Here is a 17,562-nt window from a genome sequence, read left to right as displayed (position 1 = left end):
TTTCGTTTACTGTTATTCTGTTAATAAAACATAATAAAAAAAACTACATCCTACTTTTTCGTGTGGGGGGTGACGCTCCACAATAAAAATAATATTTAAAATGTTTAAGTACTATAGTAAGATGTTCAAAACTAGGATTGAAAAGTACTGAGTTATATTTTCTCTGGATACACTACAACATGGTAAAGAAATCAAACTAATACGAAACAACGTGTACCACATTTACAAACCTCTTGAGACATTTCCCCATGCAATGCCTACCCCCCTACCAAATTAAGTGTGTGCGCCTCAATGACGCCCCTCAAACCACGGAAACAATAACCCCACAAAGACTTCTATATTGGATGAGAGGGGCTGTGTGGCCCTCCGCCTGGTGCCCAGGAATCCACCACGCCCAGACCCGGGGGGAAATAGCCATTACAACGCCTGATTGTCACCACGAAGTCATTAGCACGCATATGGCATTACCACACATGTTTTTACAACTAGTGTGCATTTACCAAGCATGATAAATGCATAATCTTAATAATGTCTTTGTGTTGACGAACACGCGTTGTAATGGCTGTGGCTTACGTCCTTCAAATTAGTTTCTAGGTATACGTGTAACCAAGTCTGATAAGATCGGAGGCCAAGGACAAACACCGTGGTGTCTGTGGCAGGAAATCTCATTGATCACAGAGAAAATATGCGGAAGGTAAAATTAAAGTAACAGGTATAAGAAAAATAACGGAGGAAAACTACTAAAATGGCGCTGGACGGAGTATGTAATCAACTTTTGGCGGTAATTGCAAACACAACAATGATGGACAGAATGTGGATCAATGTCACACATTCACCCCAGTCCAAAGATCTGGGCCCAAATCCATCGTTTTTCCACTCCACACCACCCTGGGTTAGACAATGGCGATATGCAAATCAGCGCTGACCCTGTGCCCCATGGGAACAGTCCAGTCCGAACTACAAAAGCCATGTCCTTCACAGAACGGAATCAAGCATCCGAGGACCGGCCCGGTTTCGAGGTAACACCTCTCATCAGCCCGGCTAGCTTGACTCCAGTGGTGTGGAGTGCCTGGGACTCACGTCTGAGCATCCCCAGTACACTTAGAGCGGTAATTGCAAACACAACAATGATGGACAGAATGTGGATCAATGTCACACATTCACCCCAGTCCAAAGATCTGGGCCCAAATCCATCGTTTTTCCACTCCACACCACCCTGGGTTAGACAATGGCGATATGCAAATCAGCGCTGACCCTGTGCCCCATGGGAACAGTCCAGTCCGAACTACAAAAGCCATGTCCTTCCCAGAACGGAATCAAGCATCCGAGGACCGGCCCGGTTTCGAGGTAACACCTCTCATCAGCCCGGCTAGCTTGACTCCAGTGGTGTGGAGTGCCTGGGACTCACGTCTGAGCATCCCCAGTACACTTAGAGCGGTAACTTTTGGCGCCTTGACACTACATTTCAAATAAATATAGATATAATATGTTTATTAATATATTACAAAAGTATAGAAGCGGATGACACACACGACCCGGGAAAAGAAAGCAGCAAATTTAAAACCTGAAATGAGGAGAAGTTTGCTTGGCGAACTTGAAGAAAAAGAAAAAAACGTGGGCTTGGAAACGAGGCTGCACATGCGTAGAGAGTACAACTGGTGCACAAAAAAAACCTGGAAAGTTTTACATACTATCATAGAAATATAGCTCTTTTTTTGACCAGTAAAGTTAGTTCTTAAAAAATAACTTTTTTTTTTTTTAGCCCCAGTGGCCCCCCGATATCAGACGGCTCCCTGTGTCCTTTGTGAGCCCGCATTGCTTTATCAGAGACATCACCTTATATGCTGCTCTCTCTTTCGAAAAATAATCTGCTTTCCTGAAAGAGAGAATAGATTAACTTGCTCTCTTTTTCAAATAGGAAAGTGGTTTCCTGTGGTAAAGTGAAAAGTGAAAGCGGCAACGGTACCGCCCTACCATTCCAAACATCAGTGTACCGGAAGTACACACCCTGAGACACTGCAAGACCCGACCCTGGGAGGTGGTGGTCCCCAAGGCCACCAAGGGTTCCAGGAGGGGGTCAGCGCGACCTGGGGCTGGAAGGTCATTTTACATATTACTGCCCCAGGAAGGTGGTGGTGCCCACGATGTGTACGGGGAAAGAGAGAGGGAAAGCTGAAAACACACTTTAAAGTGTTTTTTATTTTTAAAAACGCCTTGTCGGGGTGACGGTCCCCGAGACGGGGAAGAGGATCGTAATCCCCCGCATACTTCAAAATAAAACCACAGAGGGGTGGCGTTCCCCGGTGCTCAGGGCACCTTACAAGCACCCCACTATGAAAAAAATTGCTTCCGAAATTTGCCCCCCGGGCCCTAATGAATAAAACTTACTTCTATTTTTCATTTCCCTTTTCCATCGCGTATGTATACCATACGCATACCCCCCGATTTTTTATTTAAAAATAAAATAAAAATTGAGCCTAAAGATCCATGTACGACCCCTTGAGCAAGCCTAGAGGGTCAGGATGTTTCTACCCTGCCCCCTTTCCTTATTTCTCAACCTTGTTTTACTGTTTACTTGTGAGTCGCTTCTAGCGACAAACTAGATGGCTGCCAACACTTCCTGGTTAGGAGTGTTCACGCACAGTTGACAGCCAATCAGCATGCAGCACGTGCTCGTAATTGTACGGATTTCTGTACGCGTGCTGAATTCCGTCTCTAGATATCGCTATGATTTTACTTGTAATTTTCTAAGGAACTACTGAACGGATTTACACCATTTAACAAAAAGCGCAATCTGCGAACCGAACTCTACCTCTCTGCCAAATTTGGTGTAATTCCGTTCAGCCGTTCGGGCGGTAGCCCGGGCTAAAGGTCTCTATGGAAAATTGCATGGGGAAAACACGTTTTGGAACCCCCCTTTTTTCTCAGCCCCCACTCGACGAATCACCCCCAAACGTTCAGGGAAAGAGCGGAACCGAGCAGGCCATTTTCTTGGAGAAATTCGCGAAGATTCGTCCACCGACGCCAAAGTTATTCCAATAGAATGTTGTGGATTTCCTATGGAAAGAAGGTCCTTACTATAACTACATACTGGTGACCACCAGTAGGTATATATATATATATATATATATATATATATATATATATATATATATATTACCTACTGGCGGTCGCCAGTAGGTAGTCATAGTTAGGATTGGCTACCATAGGAAATTCGCAACATTCTATTGGGAATAACTCTGGCGCCGGTTGAGGAATTTGTGTGTAATTTTCCAAAATTTTGGCCAGTTCTGCTGCGCTACTTCACTGAAAGTTTTGGGGGGATTCGTGAAGTGGGGGCTGAGAAAAAAAGGGGGGTCCCCATGTTAATTTCCATAGGACGGTCTGACAAGTCTACAGTTCGAATCGCTGAACGGAATTACGCCAAACTTTGCAAAATTGTAGGGACTGGTACGCAGATGTGCCTTTGCTATATTTGGTGAAAATCCCTCCAGTAGTTCCTGAGAAAATCAAAAGAGAAAAAATATATATATCTATAGCAGCTTACGTGTAAGCTTACTGTAAGCTTACCTTTCTGAGCATGAGCTGCATTCTGATTGGCTGCCAATGTCTGTCAACACTACAAACCAGAAAGTGTTGGCAGCCATCTTGTGCCTCAGTAGACTGAGGCACAGGAAAGCAGAAAAACAAACATGTAGAACTCAAAAAGGGGGCAGGGTAGAAGCAACCTGACCCCTTAGACCTGCTCAGGGGCTTACACAAGGACCCCCAAGGCAAAAAAAAAAATGTTTTCAAAATTCAAATTCTTCATCCAAGAAGTGTTGGCAGCCATCTTGAGACCAATATCCATGAAAGCACCTCATTAAAAAGCATTGTAGTTAATAGAGTGTTTTAGGACTTTAGTTAAATTATAAATCATATGTTGATGGTACCATACTCATTTTGTGGTGTGTTCTAAGGTGATTTTACCATGTGAAAAAGCCTTCTGCTGGGATATCATGAATCATGTTTGAAAGAAAACTATTACCTCATGCTTTTACCACAGTGGTTTGGAAGGGGATCTATAAGCTAAACTGAAAGCATATTTTCGGTAAATTCACATTATCTTTCTCAGTCATGTGAGAATGAAGTCTGACATTCTCAGTAAAACATGTACATCCAACAAGGACAGAGACTGTCAGTTGATTCCTTTGTGTTCTACTGCAGCTTCCCAGAGTGTTCTAAAGAACAACTAGAGCGCTAACAGTCTTACTTATGACAAAAGTATGGCACACCAGAAGCCATCTTGATTGGAATGAAGTGGTAACTCTTAAAACATTTAATTTAAAAAGGAACAATATGAGGATATATTTTGCCATAGAAAGTATGATTAGTGCTGCAGAAAGAAAGATTAGGGCACATTTTGAGTGACTTCTCAAATCCTATTCTATTTCATTAAAAAATTCTGACATGCAGTCTCCCAAGATGGCCACCAGAGACAAAAGAGCCCAAATGTAGCCCAAATATCACCCAGATGTAGCCCAAGTATAGCCCAATGACAGAATGTCCCAGAGTGTTCTAAAGAACAACTAGAGCGCTAACAGTCTTACTTATGACAAAAGTATGGCACAACAGAAGCCATCTTGATTGGAATGAAGTGGTAAGTCTGAAAACATTTGATTAAAAAATGAACAAAATGAGGGGGTTCATTTTGCCATAGAAAGTATGATTAGTGCTGCAGAAAGAAAAATTAGGGCACATTTTGAGTGACTTCTCAAATCCTATTCTATTTCATTAAAAAATTCTGACATGCAGTCTCCCAAGATGGCCACCAGAGACAAAAGAGCCCAAATGTAGCCCACATATCACCCAGATGTAGCCCAAGTATAGCCCAATGACAGAATGTCCCAGAGTGTTCTAAAGAACAACAAGAGCGCTAACAGTCTTACTTATGACAAAAGTATGGCACAACAGAAGCCATCTTAATTGGAATAAAGTGGTAAGTTTTCTGAAAACATTTAATTTAAAAAGGAACAAGATGGGGGGGTTTATTTTGCCATAGAAAGTATGATTAGTGCGTCAGAAAGAAAAATTAGGGCACATTTTGAGTGACTTCTTAAATCCTCTTCTATTTCATTAAGAATTCTGACATGCAGACTGAAACATGCCCTTTGAATACCAGCAGCAGACTTCCCAGGTGAGCAGTAGCTTTACTACAGTGATATAATGAGCAACTAGAGTTATAGACCATATATAGTTAGGAATTAGCATTTACAAAACCTTATTTTACTCACACAAAACCATTGAAATTCCATATATAGTTAGTTGCACTAACTATATATCGCGCACCCGCCATCCACTGCTGATGATGTCACATATTACATCATTCATGACATGGTCAGTGACATCACTGATGACATCACTGATGACATCTCAAATGACATCACTGATGACATCACTGATGACATCTCAAATGACATCACTGATGACATCACTGATGACATCTCATTTGACATTATTGATCACATCACTGATGACATCATTCATGTGATAATACGATGAACCTCTTCAGACTCTAATATAACCTTAGATACACTCAGTGTAAACAGACACTCACAGACTGTCACTCATCCATGAAGTTACACACACACCTAGTCAGTCATGCAAAGAATCAATCACACCTCCATTTTCTCAACTATACACTTATACACACCTTACTTATTCAAACACATACTAACACATATTTACTCTCTTATACAATCCCGGATACAAGTTCACAATGATCCATACAGCCACTCACACATTCACTGGCTCTTATGCACAGTTATTTATATATGTCAACTCTCACATGTACTGTGTTTTACATATGTACTTACTTTGACATGTAGCACTGAGATATCCATTCACTCGCCAATACACTCATGCACACAGTCAACCGCCCATACAGCTGTTTCCACATGCACTTTTGAACCCATACATCTAGTGAATCAACTGCTCACACATCTATGCACAGAGTCATACACCTCCCAGACACCCACACACACACTCAGTCTCCCATACAAATACATGGGCAACCAATCAATAACCCATATAGTTACTCATATAGCTACTGATCAACACATGCAGCAGTTTACAGTACAACAGATATAATGATGCACAAATTAAGACAGTTTAGTCACTAACCCATGCACTCAGTGAGACACATTTAATCACTCACTCATACAGTCAGTCATGCACCTACTAAATCCTTCATCCAGACACTTATAAATCCACTCATTCTTCAATATGTAAGACATATTTTAACTTTACAGAAACATACAGTCACTGGATGAAGTCATCAGTGATGTCATCAGTGATGTCATTTGAGATGTCATCAGTGATGTCATCAGTGATGTCACTGACCATGTCATGAATGATGTAATATGTGACATCATCAGCAGTGGATTGCGGGTGCGCGATATATAGTTAGTGCAACTAACTATATATGGAATTTCAATGGTTTTGTGTGAGTAAAATAAGGTTTTGTATATGCTAATTCCTAACTATATATGGTCTATAACCTATGGTTTTTTCAGTGAATTTCAATGGTTTTTTAATAGTAAATATCAAAAGCTTTAAAATGTATTCTTCTTTAAATCGAAAAATATATTTTATATGTTTTTAATACAATTTTTTTATGTATTTTTTTTAATATTTTGTTTTGTTTCGCTCCCGGTCCGCGAACCGGGTAGCTTCCCGTTAGTTCAATTTGCTGCTGCGACCCGGTCCGCGAACCGGTAAACGTTCCGTTTGCGCAACTGCCGCGTTAGAAAACAACATGGTGACGCGTCGCGTAACCGCGACGTATCGCGTTGTCGCGTAATGCGTCATATGACGCGTCGCATTAGCGCACCCGGAACTGCTCCGGTACACGAAGCGAGGCGCAGCTTCCCGGAAGCGATCCGGGACGCGGCGCGGAGCGCGTAACGTAAGTATAACAGGTCATGTGACTTGTTAATAACACTTTTCATTGGTTCATTTCACTTTTGGTTTCCTAATGATGTAAGGCTAGGTCATGTGACCTAAAAATAACACTTTTCATTGGTTCAGAACTATTTTTTTTCCCAAATGATGAAAACCCCTCCTTGTTTCCTCACTCTGACTTTCATCTTTGTGAGAGGAAGACCTTTTTTCATCACTTAGCAATGGCAAGTGTTGTAGCTTCAGCTGGTGCACCCCCACCACCACCACCACCTCCTAGGAAGAGAGGACCACCTCCTCAGGTAATCCTCAATCAAGAGGAGGAAGAAGAGGAAGAAGAGGAAGAGGAGCAAGAGAGGAGGCAGTTTTTGGAAGAAGAGCCTAGGACGTCCCGTGTCAAAGAGAGTTTCATTTGGCAATTTTTTAAATATCCCCGGGGCCAAAAAAAAGTGAATGCCTGGTATGTAACTTGCCTTATATGCAAGAAAGATCTGTCCAGAGGGACAAATAAAAAATACAGTTATGGCAATTATACGATGCATCGCCATATGGAGAGGTGGCACCCTATCAACTACAGTGCTACGCAGCTACGTGACATGCAGGACAACCCCCCTCCTGTGGCCCGAAGATCAAATGTAGAGGAAGTGATGGGACCAGAGGCGAGGGACATGGTCCCAAATATACAGATGAGGTTCGGGACAATCAAACAAGTGTGCGTGCGTTGCGGTCAGTTGATTTGCTACAGCGAAAGTAGCATCAATTTAATCAACTTAGCAATTGATAATCATGATTGTCCGAAACGCCTCAGAGAATAAATTCTTTTTTTTTTGTTGCTCCTGTTGAGCCCTTTACAATGAATCGTTTTCGTTTCCCCCCCAAAAAAACAAAAAAAATATAAAACCGTTCAAAAAATACAAAAAAAGTAAAAAAATGTTCAGAAAAATAATAAAAAAATATAAAACAACAAAAATAATTAAAAAAAAGTTCTTTTCAGAACTACCACCCCTTTATAAAAAAATTGCTAGAATGTTTAGCACTCTGGCAACCTCTATTTCTTTTGGTTCGCTTCCCGGTTCGCTCGCCGGTACGCGAACCGGAAGCGAAACAAAAAAAATGTTTTTTTTAAAAAGAAGAGTAAGTATAAGGGAAGGAAACAGAGAGTAATGTTAAAAGAAAGACAGCTATAGGGAGTAACACAGAGATACTGTTTAATAGATCTATTTACCGAAGAAAAGATGGAAGAGGGTATAATTGTGAAAAACAAAATAGATAAGGAAGTGAAAGAAAAAAAGGAGAGTAGAAGAATAATAAACAAGAGTTTCTTAGAGAATGTGAGTGAATGTTCAAAATAAGATTAAAACATGTGGAATAACAGAGAGAAAAAACAGAAAGCAGAAAAGAAGAAGTAACAGAAAAGGAATGATTGAAACAGCAAAGAAATGTAAATAACATAGGGGCATATTATCAACATAGGTGATAAAATTATCGCTGCTTTTATCGGCAGAAATCTGCCGCTAAAGCCGCTTTTGCGGCAGAAAACTGCCGCTAAAGCCGCTTTTGCGGCAGTTTTCTGCCGATAATCGCTGCTTTTATCGGCAGAAATCTGCTGCTAAAGCCGCTTTTGCGGCAGAAAACTGCCGCTAAAGCCGCTTTTGCGGCAGTTTTCTGCCGATAAAAGCAGCGATAATTGTATTGCCTGTGTTGATAATATGCCCCTTAGTGTGCTTGAACTACAGGGAGAAAGCATAATGAACTAGTAGTGAAAGAGTGATCAGTCAGAGACAGTGAGAGTAATAGAGACGGAGTGAGTGAACAGGAGTGAGGAACTATGAGAACAGAGGGACTAAGAAAAGGAGTGGCAGGAGTAGAGTAAGTAAGTAATAGAGAAAGGAATGAGGGAAGTAGCAAAGGCAGGAAACTGAGGGTTAAAGAAATGAAGCAGTGGAACTAATAGAAGTTAAATGTGATAGAAATGTAATGAAAAGAGTACAAAACATTTACCTTATAATTGTTGTTAACTTAGTCACTTGTTATTTTTATACTTTCAATCTGTGAAAGAAAGAACAAAAATTTGAAAAATATTAAAACATGTATTTAAAAATTAGAAAAGACAAGGGAAAAGATTGAAGGACAAACAGTTTTTCAACAACTTTGACACTTACAGAAGCCTCTGCTTCTCCATGCCCCCTACACAGTCCTAAATATATACATTTTAAACTAACAGTATCTTGTTGCAGATGAAGTGAGGCCTATCTTGCAACATGGTGCATCTTTTGCATCACTGCTGCATCACATAAGTGATGCAACAGCGGCACAAAAGAGGCGCACGGCCATCATAAATCTGCCCCTAACATTTTAAATGATTGATTCAGGATGCCGATAAGGTGTGGCCTATCCAGGGGTTTGTTTGAGGTGAGGCCTACTCAGGGTTACAGATGAAATTTAGACTTGTTGAAGAGTACAGAGGAGATAATACATGTGCATGCCTACCAATGAAGTGAGTCATGTCCACTTCACTCTTGAACAAAGGCCAGACCTCTTCTGTGTCCCTGGACAGGCCTAAACCTCAACTGCACAATGTGATTCATAATGTTAGGAAACACAGGTGATGTAATTGAAAAACGTGCAAATATTTATGCTCATTTCACAATCACATCACTTGTGTTTCCTTTGCTTAGGTATCTCATTGTGCAGATGTAGTCCAGCATATGAAAGAGTACGCAGAAGTTTAGCACTGCATGCAACAACTTTGACACTTACTGAAGCCTCAGCTTCTCCATGCCCCCTACACAGTCCTAATTATATACATTTTAAACTGACGGTATCTTGTTGGAGATGAAGTGAGGCCTATCTTGCAACATGGTGCATCTTTTACACTGCTGCTGCATCACAAAAGTGACGGAACAGCGGCGCAAAAGAGGCGCACGGCCATCATAAATCTGCCCTTAACATTTTAAATGATTGTTTCTAGATGCTGATAAGGTGTGGCCTATCCACAGATTTGTTTCAGGTGAGTCCTACTCAGGGTTACAGATGAAATTTAGACTTGTTGAAGAGTACAGAGGAGATAATACATGTGCATGCCTACCAATGAAGTGAGTCATGTCCACTGCACTCTTTAACAAAGGCCAGACCTCCTCTGTCTCCTGGAACAGGCCTAAACCTCATCTACACAATGTGATGCGTAATGTTAGGAAACACAGGTAATGTAATTGAAAAACGTGCAATTTTTTTTGCTCATTCCACAATCACATCACCTGTGTTTCCTTTGCTTAGGTATCTCATTGTGCAGATGTAGTCTATCATATGAAAGACTACGCAGAAGGTGAGCACTGCATGCAACAACTTTGACACTTACAGAAGCCTCAGCTTCTCCATGCCTCCTACACAGTTCTAAATGTATATCATAAATACAAAAAGTACAGAATTAATTATACATGTTAAATGGTTTATTTTTGCTGTTCTCAGAATATATCAAATTTCACTAAAAACAGTGACTTGAAGGTATTCATCATATAACAGCGAGGAAAAAAAACACAATCAAAATGATTGTGTTTAAAAAACCCATATAACATAACCAATCAAAAAACAGAACTCCTTAAAATTAACTTACTTTCCATGACGTCGAAGGATATCCTATGAACAGCTTACACTCTGTTGTGCTGTTAATATTTTCAGCCCGCCACTTTCTGAAAGAAAAGCTCCATCGTTTTGACAAATATGTTACATACAATAAATGACTTCTCGCTCTCTACCACACTTTTCCACAAGGCCAAATCGTGTAAGAGCCATTTATAACTCTTGGAATTCTTCTAAGCAAATCCCGTCATTTTCTTTTTCCGCAACTTTCAGAAAGAAAACGTTCAAGATCACTTTCACAATCCTGTACTAGTAATATCTCACCCTTCTTGCTCACTCATGTTCCACATTTCCTATGACACTGATACTGCTTACTATGAAGCAGACTTACACTACCTCTATGACTACTACAATTATTTAATTCTCTACATCACTTTTAATCACAAAGCAATTTAAAACAGTACATAAAATTATATCAACCCCTAGAATCATTATAGGCCAGTTACCTACCCTAAATTCTTTCTTCTGAAAACAGAAAGTAAGAATATTTTTAATAAGATGTGTAATAAGTGGATGTTGTCAAAGGACCATCATGTCATATAATAGCTGCAGTTAGAATTTTTTTTCTAAAATCAACGACTGTGTAGCCACAACATTTGAAATTAAAGTTGAAAACCTATTTTCATCAGGTTTATATAGTTGAAATTTTCAAATGACATTATAACCAAAAGTTTGTTCAAAATATGTCGACAGCATTGCAGACTTACATTACCTCTACTCCATGTTTTGATTGGCTGCTTGAATTAGCTTATTAAAAGAAACAGTTTTTCTGAACTCATTCAAAGTGCAGTTATTTTTCCATGACGTCAAGTGTTATGGTAAGAACACCGTTTGCTTTGGGAAATACTCTGTTGTCCTTTAACTAATCCGTGCCCACCACTTTCTGTAAGAAAACCTTCTTTTTTTTCAGGAACTACTTAAAACTGAAAAATAACTTTTGACTCTGTACTACACTTATCCTCAAGGCCAAATAGTGTAGGAGCCATTAGAACCTCTTGAAATTCCTCAGAGCAAATCCCGAGATTCTTTCCCTAAAATTTTGGTTGTAAAAACACCAGGTAAGAATTTTTAAGGTCAAAAGGCAATTTTTTTTTTTAAGTTAAAACAGAATCATTGCAGAATGACCAGCCGTTTCTAGACTTCAAATAAGCTGTGTAATGTCCTGATGTTGTTGAAGGACCGTCATGATATATAATTGCTGCAGTTACAAAAGTCCTTCCTGATATTGACAACTGCGAAGCCACAAATTTTTTTATTAAAGTTGTCAATTTTGTTCCATCAGGCCTACATCGTTGGAACATTAAAATGACATACTGGCCATATGTTCGTATAAATAATGTGGACAACATTTCAGACTTACATTGGCTACACTCCATGTTGTGATCGGCTGCTTTTACTAGCTTATTAAAGGACACTGATTTACTGTCTTGCAAAGTTAAATATATAAATTTTTCTGAGTCTACACTAGTAGTACTTTATACCCTACAGTTCTCGCAGTCATGCTGCCATTGATAAGAAAGGCCAAACAGGTGATCTACATCTACACCTTCATCTTGCAATACATCAAGCATATACATTAAAAACTCCTGACAATCTTGCTGAATATTTTGAGAGAATTGCGTTTGACCTGAACATTTGTCTAACAGATTTCGAATTTCAGACACACTTTCTATTTTTGTTCTATCAGTGCTACATTTCTCTAACACAGAATTCAACAAACTGCAAAATCTTTGATCCGAATTAACCACAATCTCTTCTTTTAAATTTTCTAGAGAAAACAAAACATTAACCACTACATTAGCATAGCAGTTGACACCAGAACTGTTTTCAAATTGAAAACCAACAACATCTTCAACAAAATCCTTTTTCTTTCTGCTTATAATTTCTGGTTCATTGACTTTTCGTCTTTTTGTTACAACCTCTCTACTATTGGTCACATTTCTTCGTTTCCGGCCTACCACACGTTTCTCAAACAAAGGATATTGAGGCAAATGTGGCGTATACTCTCTTCTTAACCTATTGTATTCCTTAACACAATCTAGATCCGCACAAATGTTTGTGACATCACAGTCAATCAAGTACAATCCTGATAAAGTTCTGACTCGTGACAATGCCACATATGCCATACCCTCCTTGAACACAGAACTGCCAATATTAATCAATGCACTGTCTACACTTAAACCTTGCGATTTATGGATTGTCACCGCATATGCCAAGCAAACAGGAAACTGCTTACGGCGAACATATAAGTCTTTTACAAGCAAAAACCTAGCAGAGCAACAACCAATTAGCTGTACTTCCTCAATGCCATCAAATTTAATTTTTAAAAATTCAATTCCATCTCTATTTCTGTATTTCTCAAAATCAACAACATTACCCATTGATCCATTTAACAGACCTCTTTCAACATGTAAATTCCTTCTTAAAATGATACGGCAATTTAAGCACACATTCAGAGTCTTTTCAAAACCTGCAGTTTTAGATATAGTCTTCTCTAATGAATCCAATTTTGATTTCAAATTCTCAGACCAAATAATTGTTGCTCCCATATGCTCTACTCTGTCAATAGTTTCCAGTTTCACAATCTCTTGGTTTTCTAAATGCAACATTTTGTTGTTGAAGATGGCATATTCTGCAAGAGTTGGCATCAAACATATTCCAGATTTCTTCTCAGTAATTTTCTGAAAAATATTCTCAGGCACAACGTCTTCTTCTGGATACAAATTTGATAGTAATCGTGCATGTAAAGCTTCTTTCCCATGCTCGGTCACTTTTCCGATTCTAACATCTTGTAGAATATTCTTATAATCTTCATCCTTCGCTTGACGCATATTTTCACTCAGTTCAGCATAATTCAAGTTTAACCATATATTGACGTTGCCAATGCTCCCTAGGCACTTCCTGGTATCTTCATGCGTGAGCATTTTGAACACAGGTTGTCCTTTCACTGGTGTCAGCTGCAGAAGATCACCGAAAACAATGATGTGTTTGCCACCAAATAACACATCATACTCTGTTTTGAGAACTTCTTGCATTCTCAAATGCACAAAGGCAAGCATGACATTGGAAACCATGCTTACTTCGTCAATGATAAGAAGTTTCATTTTCTTCAAGACTCTTGAAACTTCACAACAAGCATCTCCAGATAACTTGTGGTATTGTAATTTGTTATCATGCTCCACTGGCAGCATCAGTAGACGATGCAAAGTAATACCTTTAATGTTATGTGCTGCCATTCCAGTTGGAGCGGTGACAACACAAGACAGCGATGACTCAGTCCTTTTCTGCAAATAACATGAAATTGCTTTAATGAGGAAACTTTTTCCAGTTCCCGCTTCTCCACTCACGTACAGTCGGACAGGCTTCAACGACGTACATGAGCACTCTTTCTTCTCATGACTTAATCCATGATCTATTTGGTTGGTAACTTCGTCATATATTTTCCTCTGCTCAACGTTGAGTTGTCTTTCCAAGTCTTCTAAGTTAACCGCATCCTCCTGAGCATGTGCCATGGCTCTTTCCACTTCAATCGTGGCAGTGGCAGCTTCATTTTCAATAACTGGTCCTCCTAGTGGATCCTGACTCAATGAAACAGAACTCTGACTGTCCTGAGAACTGTCTCTAGCAATCTCGGCTGCAATCGTTGCTTCCTGCTTGATTTCCTCATTCAACATTTCTAGATATTTGGGAAAAACAGGACATTCTATGGTCTCCTTGGCGGCATTGAAAGAGTCTTCGTAACAGAGGAAATCTCCAAGCAGTTCCTCTTCTGCTCGCCAAGGCTTGAAAAGTTGCAAAAGAGCTAAATAGAAAAACTCTTTTCTTTCAGGAGATTCGCCACTCAATTTTCGATGGTTTACCAAGTGGCATTTTCTTTGCTTGACCAGACATCCCTCACTTCCAATTACAGCATACACTCCTTTTCAATATCTTCTTTGATGTTCCTCTTGAATATGTAATTTTGTAGAACCTCATACAGACAAACATTCTCGAGGTGACTGCTTCGATTTGGATAATATGTATCCAACATGTTGGTCTTCAAAATGTCGGTACTGTTTGGCTCCTTTTCCGCCAAATACTCAATTTCCCGCACAGGTTTCAGAACTCGATTACGCGTTGCAGCAAGACCAAGACTCGCCCAAACGATACTCCTAGATTTGGCATAGAGACTTGCTGAAGACAACCGGTCAGAACATTCGTAAGCTCCGATTTCTCGATGCGACAACATCTTCAGACTGAAACTGTACAACTTCTTACTGAGGCTCTTTTAATGGGAAATGTCCTCCCACATATCCTTCAATTCTGTCTTTTCTTTTTTGGTGATGTAAGATGTCACATACCGAGCCACAGCCATACAGTTATCAGCCACAAACTGTATATCCATGTTAGCATTCCACATGGACAAAATCACTGGGTTGTAGTCGTTGATGTACTTGGACTCTTCGTTCCTCTTCAAATTGTATGTGTTTTTAGGTGATTTCTTCATCACATTATGTCGCAGCGAAGAAATCAAACTGTTCACTCTTCCTTTAGAAATCATCGGTCGTGGAAAGGCGAAGCGACATTTGGTGTAGAACTTGTCCTTGTTTCTGAATTTACGACTACAGTACTTTCCGCAACGATGGCTTTGGAAGCGTAGAACTTGTTCTCTTAGGCTTTTGTCCTCCTTTGCGTTTGGAACAGCACATGTAGAATACTGTTCTATGAAACTCATCACTAAGTCTTCTGGATCTGTTTCAAATTTAGGTGCATCCTTGATCCACAGCAGCATATGTATATGAGGAGCACCTCTTGCTTGGTACTCCTTTCTCCAGAAGAAATCCAACACCTCTCCAAGAGGTGGATTCTTCTTATTCATGATGAAAGACATCATAGCTTCAAATCTATGATTGAAGTACCTGCATACATTCACTGGATCCAAAGAGCACAGTTCTCCGGGTGTCTTGAATTCGATATTTTCAATGTTTCCATTTGCCTCTCGTAGAAATTCAAGTAAGTCTTCCCAGCCATACTCGGCACAGCTGAGAGTGAGGAACCATGTGGGAGTTCCTAAGTTCATCAGCATACATTTTAAATCACCATGACGACGGTACCAGTACTCTTTAGTACCACGCTGACACGCCATGAGATTAATCAGGTGAGAATCCAAAATACTGTCTTGCACATTGACTTTATCCATAAAGTCACTTGCCGAGATATTTTGCATCTGTACACCACTTTTCAAGATGTGGTTCACTGCATATGACAGTCCAGACAGATCGCTTTCAAACAGTAGATGAAACAAATAGGGAATGCATTGACGAAACCTAGGATCTTCTGCATACAATCGTAAAGTCCGGTATTCAGAAGCAGGAATTTGATCAGGTCGCTCATCATATCTTCCTCCTTGACCTGTTGGAAATAGCTGTGGGAAACACCGAGCTTCCAAACTTTCCTCCCAAACACTAATGGGACTTCCTTTGGCTTGTTTCATTTGAAACAACTCAAAAGCATTCCCCATGACTTCCTTGGAATGCAAAGGATGAACACTATAATGTTCATATATTTCTTCATTTTTAGAGGCTTCTACTTTCTCAATTTGACCAGCACACAAATCGCTATCCTCTTCTTCACTTACTTCCTCTTCTGCAACATATACATTCTTGTAGTACTTATTGTTTTTCTTCAAATACAATGTTGCCTTTTTTGACTTTCCTAACATCCACTAAATCTTGCCAGATTTTCTTACTCTTTGTCGGAACCCCATTAACTAAGATAACCAGAGGTTCCTCTTCCACTTTCTCTACTCCAATTGTATTAATGTTTTTCTTCAAATCTAGAGGCAAATAAACAACTCTTCCCTTTAATCCTCTCTGAAAATCTGATGGAGGCAATTTCCCTGTCTTTGGCTCCATTCGTACAATAGCCTGAAAGGGATGGATACTTTGAATCAAAATAGATTCATAAGTATTTAAATCCTTCAATTCAGAAGGAATCTCAACCAATTCCAGATTATTATGAACCGCTCTAGCAGGCATCCGGTTTTGATTTAATTTGTTACAGCAATAAGTACACACACGTTGATCCAATCCCAAATCAAAAAATTTTCTACCATCAAGTATGTTGCAAAATCCTTCCATTCACTATTATTTTCACTTTCACTTTTCGCATATAAATCCACTAACTTAGTCTGATTCTTATAATAAGTGCGTCGACAACACACACAAGTAAAATTAGGCCTCTCACTTGATTTCACCTGAAACGTGGCAATTTCTTTCTGAAAATTATCTGTACTGGAAACCTGTACACTATCTTCCACATTACCTTCTTCTTCTGGGTCAATTTCAACATTCTCCTCTTTACTTGCAAAGTAACAAAACTCAATTTCTTCACAAATATTCTTCACATCTACTTCAGAACCATGCAAAAGAGCAGTGCATAATTGTTTAAGCATAATTGCTGGACTCTTAGCATAATACGACATTCTAACTAATTTCCTCACTTTATTATGATGCACTGCTAGCATCCTGAAATGATGAAAAACACTCTGGCATACTCTCCTGGAAAGACAAGCCAGTGAATGACCATGCAAACCAGTCACTTCTCTCACTCTGCAAGGATCTAATTCTTGCAACAACTTGATTTTCTGTTTTAAAGTTTTCTTATTAAATGTCCGTACAAAATCACAAAGCAAATTGATGGAATCCTGTCGCACACTGCAAATACTACTATACTTCCAGGTATACACTGGTCCCTTAGGACGTCTTCCTAAAACCTCATTACCTAACACCTCTTCTGCCTCTGTTGTCACAAGTTTTTCTTTTTCAACTGGACAACCATCTTTCACCTCATAAGCTCGACCACTGGTGTCAACTGCATGCACCAAATCATTATCCTGGAAATAACTCTCCTCATTAAAAAATGCCTCACAACTTGAACTATGCATCCATTCTCCTGAAAAAACTTCACAAAAATTACTACGATTAACTGTTCTCTTCCATCTAC

Source organism: Lissotriton helveticus, chromosome 2_1 (assembly GCF_964261635.1).
Source record: "Lissotriton helveticus chromosome 2_1, aLisHel1.1, whole genome shotgun sequence".
Taxonomy (NCBI): domain Eukaryota; kingdom Metazoa; phylum Chordata; class Amphibia; order Caudata; family Salamandridae; genus Lissotriton; species Lissotriton helveticus.
This window is presented reverse-complemented; position numbering follows the sequence as displayed.